Here is an 8188-nt window from a genome sequence, read left to right on the forward strand (position 1 = left end):
AATAAGGCCAGTGTCAAAAGTTACATAAAAGAAGTAATTCAGAAGGTTCTATGGGTTCATGTTGCATGGCTACACAGTCTGAGGCAGCCTCTGACACAAACAGCTGCAATGGCGTTGCCTCTTCTGAACATGGAAGAAATTCCACTTTTATAAAGAGATATATATCCTATTGTGTGTGTATCTATACACATATGCATAGGCTCCTGAAGGAGAGTGCTATTAACATGCTAGAAGATTATATTGGACTCTGCACTGAAGAGAATATATATAAGAGCTTATCCATTTTAACCAAAAGTTTTCTTCAGCCCATGGTGAAAAACTGAATGATCACAGAGAATCAACCCAGGTCATAATTTCAGTTTTGAAGACAAAGAGTGGCTATTGATATATATATATGCACACACACATATATTTATGCATTTTCTTTCCAAAATGACTTTAAATGTAACTCTGAGTCCCCACTGCCTTTGCACTGTCACCCAGTAATTGCTGGTGCTTTTACAGCTCACAGACACATGAAGATCTTCAACACTCCCAACAACTCCAGCACCATCTCTGGCTTCCTCCTCCTGGGCTTCCCTTGTCCCAGGGAGGGGCAGATCCTCCTCTTTGTGCTCTTCTCTGCTGTCTACCTCCTCACCCTCATGGGCAATGGTTCCATCATCTGTGCTGTGCGCTGGGATCAGAGACTCCACACACCCATGTACATCCTGCTCGCCAACTTCTCCTTCCTGGAGATCTGCTATGTCACCTCCACGGTCCCCAACATGCTGGCCAACTTCCTCTCTGATACCAAGGTCATCTCCTTCTCTGGGTGCTTTCTCCAGTTCTACTTCTTCTTCTCCTTGGGTTCTACGGAATGCTTTTTCCTGGGGGTTATGGCATTTGATCGATACCTCGCCATCTGCCGGCCTCTACACTATCCGACCATTATGACCAGACGTCTCTGCACCAATCTTGTGATCAACTGCTGGGTACTTGGTTTCCTCTGGTTCTTAATCCCCATCATCATCATCTCACAAATGACCTTCTGTGGATCCAGGGTTATTGACCACTTCCTGTGTGACCCAGGTCCTGTCCTAGCACTCACTTGCAAAAAATCTCCTGTGGCAGAGCTTGTCTTCTCCACATTATGTCCTGTGCCTGTCTTTATTCTGTTTGTCTTTATCATGGGGTCCTATGCTCTGGTCCTGAGAGCTGTGTTAAGGGTCCCTTCAGCCGCTGGGAGAAGAAAGGCTTTCTCCACCTGTGGGTCTCATCTAGCTGTGGTGTCTCTGTTCTATGGCTCAGTACTAGTCATGTATGGGAGCCCAGCGTCTGAGTATAAAGCTGGAATGCAGAAGATTGTGACTCTCTTTTATTCTGTTGTGACCCCTCTCCTAAATCCTGTGATATATAGTCTTAGGAACAAAGATATGATAAAAGCAATGCAGAAATTTCTGGGAATATGAAATATTAATCAAAAGGGCCCTTGGACGATTAAACTTGTACTTAACTTCTTTTCAGGCTGGAAACACCTGGTTTTATTCAGATAATTGTTCACCTTAGTATTGACCAAAAGCTGAAACACCTATAAGCATGTTTCTGTTACTTTTTCTTTGGAACCTGATCAAGCCCTGCTGCTTAGCATGACTCAATTGTTTTTAATTGACTGGTGGGCATTGTATCTTAAAATTGTAAAGAAATGGATATAGTAACTCAAAAATGGTTAAATTTTCTTCTAGCAAGTACACAGAGCAGAGGCACATCCCTTTGATTCCACTTAAGGATTATTTTTAGGTGTTTTTAAAATGGTCTATGCTAGTTTGAGTCTTACTCCTAGGCTGTGGCTCTTGCTCCAGGAACATGGCCTTTCTGAGATCTCAGTTGCACACCTGGACTGTTTGGAGGCCCCTCCACTTTAGTAGGTCCTGACCTCCTATTTATGGACTACTTGAACCCCTTTGAGACAGCACAGGGATAGAACTCAGAACTCACTTCTGACCAAGGGAGGCAACATGGGGCAAAATGAACCAGCATAATTAACTGTAAAAGAGAAAAAAACAAATGACCTCCTAGCCACTGGAATTCAGCCCATACCTATAGAAGGAGGGGGCCAAATTGTCTGTCTCTTGAGTAATATCTTCCAGGACCACTGAAGCAAGATTCTGACATCAGGTGTTGAGAAACCTGGCTGCAAAGAAACCAGACTTATCCGCATATAACCACCTCAAGCCAGAAAAGATCCCCATACTGACCTTACTCTGACTCTTCCCTCATTGTAACCTCATATTAATGCTAAAAAACACATCCTGGGCTGGATATTTACAATGCTAATGACACATGCCATGCATGAAGAGCATGACCGTCAAGTACACAGCTGCCAACATAACACTGCCTCTACATGTGATTACTTCAAAGCTGACTTTGCCACCTTGTGAAAGGTCCCCGGCACTTTGTTTGGAGAACCAGTCTGCTTGCTCCCTTAACAAGCACTACCTCCCTCTTTGTTTGAACAAGAAGACCCAGTAAAAGTCTTGCTTCTGTAAATCTTCCTGGTCTCATGCCAATTTCTATTCACTTGGGTACCAAGAACCTGAAGCCCAGTATCACCTTTACTCCTGATACTTCTGCTTAGCTCTTTTTTTTTATTTTTTCAGCTTATAATGGGGGCATAAAAGTTCAGGTTATATATATTCCCCATGTCCCCCAACCCCCCTAGCCTGAGCTTCAAGCGTTTCCATACCCCAGACAGTGCGCATCGCACTCATCATGTAGGTATACACCCATCCGCTCCCTCCACCCTCATCTCCCCAAGTCAGAACTTCAAGCATGTCCATTACCCAGACAGTGCACATTGCACTCATCATACAGCCATCCCCTCCCCCCACCCCCACCTCTGTCTGATACTCAATTGGTGTTATTCCCAAAAGTGCACTTAGGTGATGATCACGGAAACCAATTTGCTGGTGAGCACAGGTGGTGCTTATTTTTCCATTCTTGGGATACTTCACTTAATAGAATGGGTTCCAACTCTCTCCAGGAGAACAAAAGAGATTCTATATCACTGTTATTTCTTATACCTCAGTAACACTCTATGGTATACATATGCCACATTGGTGTGGATGTGGAGACACAGGAACACTCATACACTGCTGGTGGGACTGCAAACTAGTGCAACTGCTGTGGAAAGCAATATGGAGATACCTTAAAGAGATTCAAGTAGACCTATCATTCAATCCAGCAATCTCATTATTAGGCATCTACCCAAAAGAACAAAAGTCTTTCTATAAAAAGACACCTGCACCCGAAGGTTTATAGCAGCACAATTCATAATTGCAAAGATGTGGTAACAACCCAAGTGCCCATCAATTCATGAGTGGATTAGTAAATGGTGCTATATGGATACCATGGAGAATTACCCAACTATAAGAAATAATGGTGATATAGAATCCCTTTTGTTCTCCTGGAGAGAGTTGCTTAGCTCTTTAGACTCCTAGCTTCTGCTAGTTATTTTGAAGTCTCATCTTGCACATGAACAGCTTAGAAACTCAAAATGCCTTGAAGGGAGATTGCATAAGGGTTTGAACCTCACTTCTGTGTTCCTCCTCTATTTGTTTCTCAAACAACAGCTGCTTGGCAGCTACAAACTCCAAATCCTTTATCGCCTCAGTTCAGTGCTTTCTGTTGTGAGGGAGAAGGTAAAACTTCCCCTCTGCACCTGGAAGCTTCATTGAAAGATCAACTCCCAATAAGGCAGATTAATAAGAAACAGGGATTACAAATTTATTTACCATGCACACGGGAAGAATCCCAGAGTGATTACCCAATATCCAAATGGGGTCCAGAAGTTTATATACTCTCATTTTAGAGGCGGGAGGAGGAGATGAGGAATATAGGTAATTCTGTTGAGGGGCAGTAAGTGATCACTGGGGAGGATGAATAGATACTTGGGAGAATGAATGGATGGGGGAAACAGATTGACTTGTCAATTATTCTTTTTGGAAACTAAATTAACCTGAGAGACAGGAATTATTTTTTAAATGGACTGGACTAGGTCTGGTTGTATTCTTGATCTTCCTTCCTGCAAAAGATACACGAAGGAAAGACAATTGTTTTCCTTGGTAGGTCTGGATCTCAGGCAGTTAAAGAGACTTCAAAGATTTTGGGAGAGCAGGTGATGGGGGTAGGGGAGGTCACACAGATCTGGAGGCTTTTTAAGTCAATCCCGTATGTCAAAATGCCATATTTTGGAGTAAAACTATTTCTAATTTCCTTCACTGCTCAGCCTCTGTTCCCCCCTTCCCCAATTCTTTCCCACATGCCTCCACATCCTCACACTTCCCCTGCCCAGTGAGTTCTCACATGTCCTCAGGGAGAAACACATGATGAGTGTGGAACTCACCTCCTTGTTCTTCCCTTCATCTTGGCATTGTAACCCCTGAAGTCTTTCTATGTCAGTTGCTCCCCAGAACCTTCAAATAGTTGCCTTATGTGTTTTGTCCAGATTTTATAGTTACTTTTGATGGAAGTTACTTTGGGTTTAATACAAGCTGCTCAGTCATGACCATAACCAGAGAGTCTTTTCTATTATATCTAAATTCCATACATTCTCACCTCTCCCCTCACTTTCAGAAGATGATCTTGTAACAGAAGTGTGCAAAAATGCACAAATCAGAGAGACAGGTGGAGATAGAGGCTGCTGTAAACACAAGTCTGGGATATAAACCTGCTTTGCTTTTCATTGCAACCAGCAAAGAATCCCTGAGGACACTTAACCCTGCAAGCCGAGAGGGAAGGTCACTTACAGTAAAACAAGGGGTAAAACCCAAACCACAGATTTATACCTTTTTTGTTATAGAAGGTAACCAGCAATTGTAGATCAGTAAAAATATCTACTCAGAACTTGTATTAGAAACCTGGGGTAGTTCTCCTTGAACTGTCTCCTAGGCCTTGACTGAAAGGGCTATGATTAAAGTGTCTTCACTCATCCAAATACTTTCTTTTCAGGTGAAGAAAATCAGGACTGGAAATCAGTGAGCAATTTCCTGAGGATAATAACTGTAAGGATAAAAAAAAAATGTTCCATCCACCACCCTTTTGACTAACCCAAGTTGCTTCTTCTTTACTAACTAACCCTGTATTTCTATCCTTAGGACTTGTCACTTATTTGCCAATCATGTCACAATAAGTTTGTTCCCTTAATGTACATAAAGCTCTATAACACGGTAGGAGAACAACATCCCAGTAGGAAAATAAGCAAAAGGATATAAACAAATAACATCCAGAAAAGACCCTTGAACATGTACAAAGAGCACTAACTCATTCATAAAAAGATAAAGGTAGAATAAGCCTATAATAGTATCTCATTTTTAATCTATTAGATTGAGAAAGATCAAGAAGTTTGGTAATACATTATATAGTTCAGGATGGTGAAATGGGCTCGCTCACACTTAGCTGGTAGGAGTACACGTTCACAAACTATCTGGGGTGACCAGGCAACCGCTGTCAAAGTCCCAAAGACACACACTCTTTAACCCATCAGTTCAACTTCTAAGGTGTTTAGCCTATAGATATCCTCACTCATGTAGCAAATAATGAAAGTACAGACTATTCACTGCAGGATTGCTGTAATAGCAAAATATTGAGACTAACCTCAGTTCCCATTAATAGAAGACTACTTAAATAAGATTTGGTCAGTCATACAATGGAATACTATGTCTTCAACTTATAAAATATGAAGCAATTCCATATGTAATGATATGTAATATCTCCAAGACATAATAAGCAAAAATAGAAAAGTGATTAGTAGTGTACTGTAGCTACCTTCCATGTAAATGTGTATGATATCTTCTGAAAGAGCTCCAAGAAACTGATAACAGGGGCAATAAACATGGCCAAACTACAGATACATATAACAACAGGAATTTCAAAACCTTACTGTTGAACCAAAGATACCATTCAAAAGGACAATACTACGATTTCATTTATGCAAAGCAGAAAAACAGGCAATACTAGATATTGTTTTATTCTTTAGAGGTGCATATTTAGTTATTAAATTATAAAGAAATTCAAGAGGTGATGATAATAAGGAAAAAGAATATTATGATTGGAGAGGCAGACATAGTGCTGAGGATTCTGCATGTGGAAAGATTCTAGGAGTCAAATGATACTCTATTTCTTGACCTCAGTGGTAGTTACACTGGTGCTTCCTTCATAATCATTTATTAAACTGTATATTTACATATTATGCCTGTTTACATACATTTCACAATAAGAAAACTTCTGTATCTACCCACTGATACAGACTTGTTGTGTATTTTATAGACGAATGACTATTGTCCAATAGGACAATATTTCAGGATTACACAAAAACAGTCACTATTGATGTGTGTGTTTATCGCATTCCCTAGGATACCTTAAATGTAACTCTGAGTCCCCACTGCCTTTGCACTGTCATCCAGTAATTGCTGGTGCTTTTACAGCTCATAGACACATGAAGATCTTCAACACCCCCAGCAACTCTAGCACCATCTCTGGATCCTCCTCCTGGGCTAACCTTGTCCCAGGGAGGGGCAGATCCTCCTCTTTGTGCTCTTCTCTGCTGTCTACCTCCCTACCCTCATGGGCAATGGTTCCATCATCTGTGCTGTGCACTGGGATCACAGACTCCACACACCCATGTATATCCTGCTCACCAACTTCTCCTTCCTGGAGATCTGGTATGTCACCTCCATGGTCCCCAACATGCTGGCCAACTTCCTCTCTGACACCAAGGTCATCTCCTTCTCTGGGTGCTTTCTCCAGTTCTACTTCTTCTTCTCCTTGGGTTCTACAGAATGCTTTTTCCTGGGGGTTATGGCATTTGATGAATACCTTGCCATCTGCTGGCCTCTACACTATCTGACCATTATAACCAGATGTCTCTGCACCAATCTTGTGATCAGCTGCTGGGTACTTGGTTTCCTCTGGTTCCTCATTCCTATTGTTTCATTTGTCAAATGACCTTCTGTGGATCTAGGATTATTGATCACTTCCTGTGTGACCCAGATCCTCTGCTAGCCCTTACCTGTCCCAGAGTCCCTATAATAGAGTTCACTATCTCCACCTTAAGTTCTCTACTTTTATTTATTCCCTTTCTCTTCATTGTGGGGTCCTATGCTCTGGTCCTGAGAGCTGTGTTGAGGGTCCCTTCCGCAGCTGGGAGAAGAAAGGCTTTCTCCACCTGTGGGTCCCATCTCGCTGTAGTTTCTCTTTTCTATGGCTCAGTGATGGTCTTGTACGTGAGCCCAACATCCAAGCATAAGGCTGGAATGCAGAAGATTGTGATTTTGTTTTATTCTGTGATTACTTGACTCATTAATCCTGTAATACACAGTCTGAGTAATGAATATATGAAACACGCAATGAAGAAATTACTGGGAACATAAAATAAAGAGTCTTAATAAGACTCTTAATAAAATTAAGAGTTTAAAAGATTTTGAGAGACAGAATGTATTTTTGATTTCTTTATTTAAGAAAAAAAAAACTAATTGACCTGGCGTGGTGGCTCACATCTGCAATCCTAGCCCCGTAGGAGGTCAAGTCAGGAGAATCCTTTGAGCTCAGTAGTTTGAGACCAGCCTAAGCTACAGGGAGTCCCTATCTCTACTAAAAATAGAAGAATTAGCCAGGCGTGGTGGCATAGGCCTGTAGTCCCAGGTATTCCGGAGGCTGACGCAGTAAGATTGCTTGAGCCCAGGAGTTTGAGGTTGCTGTGACCTAGGCTGACACCATGGCACTCTAGCCCGTGCAACAGAGTGAGACTCTGTCTCAAAAAACAGAAGAAAAAAACTAACTGATATTACTCAGTTACTCATATTATTTTTGAAATTTACACACCATAGTAGATTTTTTCCCCAGAATTTTTAGGGCTTCAAGAGATTTCTTCATCTTCCTAATTTTACAAATGATAAGCTATAGATTAAAAAAATTGAGTTAAGTTTGTTGGGGAAATATAATTAAAAACAAATCTGCCAACCCAGAAAACTTTTCCATAAAGGAAAAGAGAAAGAATAAATGTTACTGCATAAACATTAAACCAGAATGTCATGTGCATCACAGACAATGCCCTGAGACACTACAAAGATAGAAGGACATCTGGTCTACAGCCATACCACCCTGAACCCAAATGATCTCTGCTGATCTCAGAAGCTAAGCAGGGTTGGGC

General features: G+C 41.4%; 2 pseudogenes; both read left to right on the forward strand.

Moving 5' to 3' along the window:
• The first annotated feature begins 414 nt into the window (after positions 1–414).
• On the forward strand, positions 415–1451 carry LOC138377574 (olfactory receptor 11G2-like; annotated as a pseudogene).
• Positions 1452–6404: 4953 nt separating this feature from the next.
• Positions 6405–7409, forward strand: LOC138377580 (olfactory receptor 11G2-like; annotated as a pseudogene).
• Positions 7410–8188: the final 779 nt, after the last annotated feature.

The sequence above is a fragment of the Eulemur rufifrons genome, chromosome 2 (genome assembly GCF_041146395.1).
Source record: "Eulemur rufifrons isolate Redbay chromosome 2, OSU_ERuf_1, whole genome shotgun sequence".
NCBI lineage: Eukaryota > Metazoa > Chordata > Mammalia > Primates > Lemuridae > Eulemur > Eulemur rufifrons.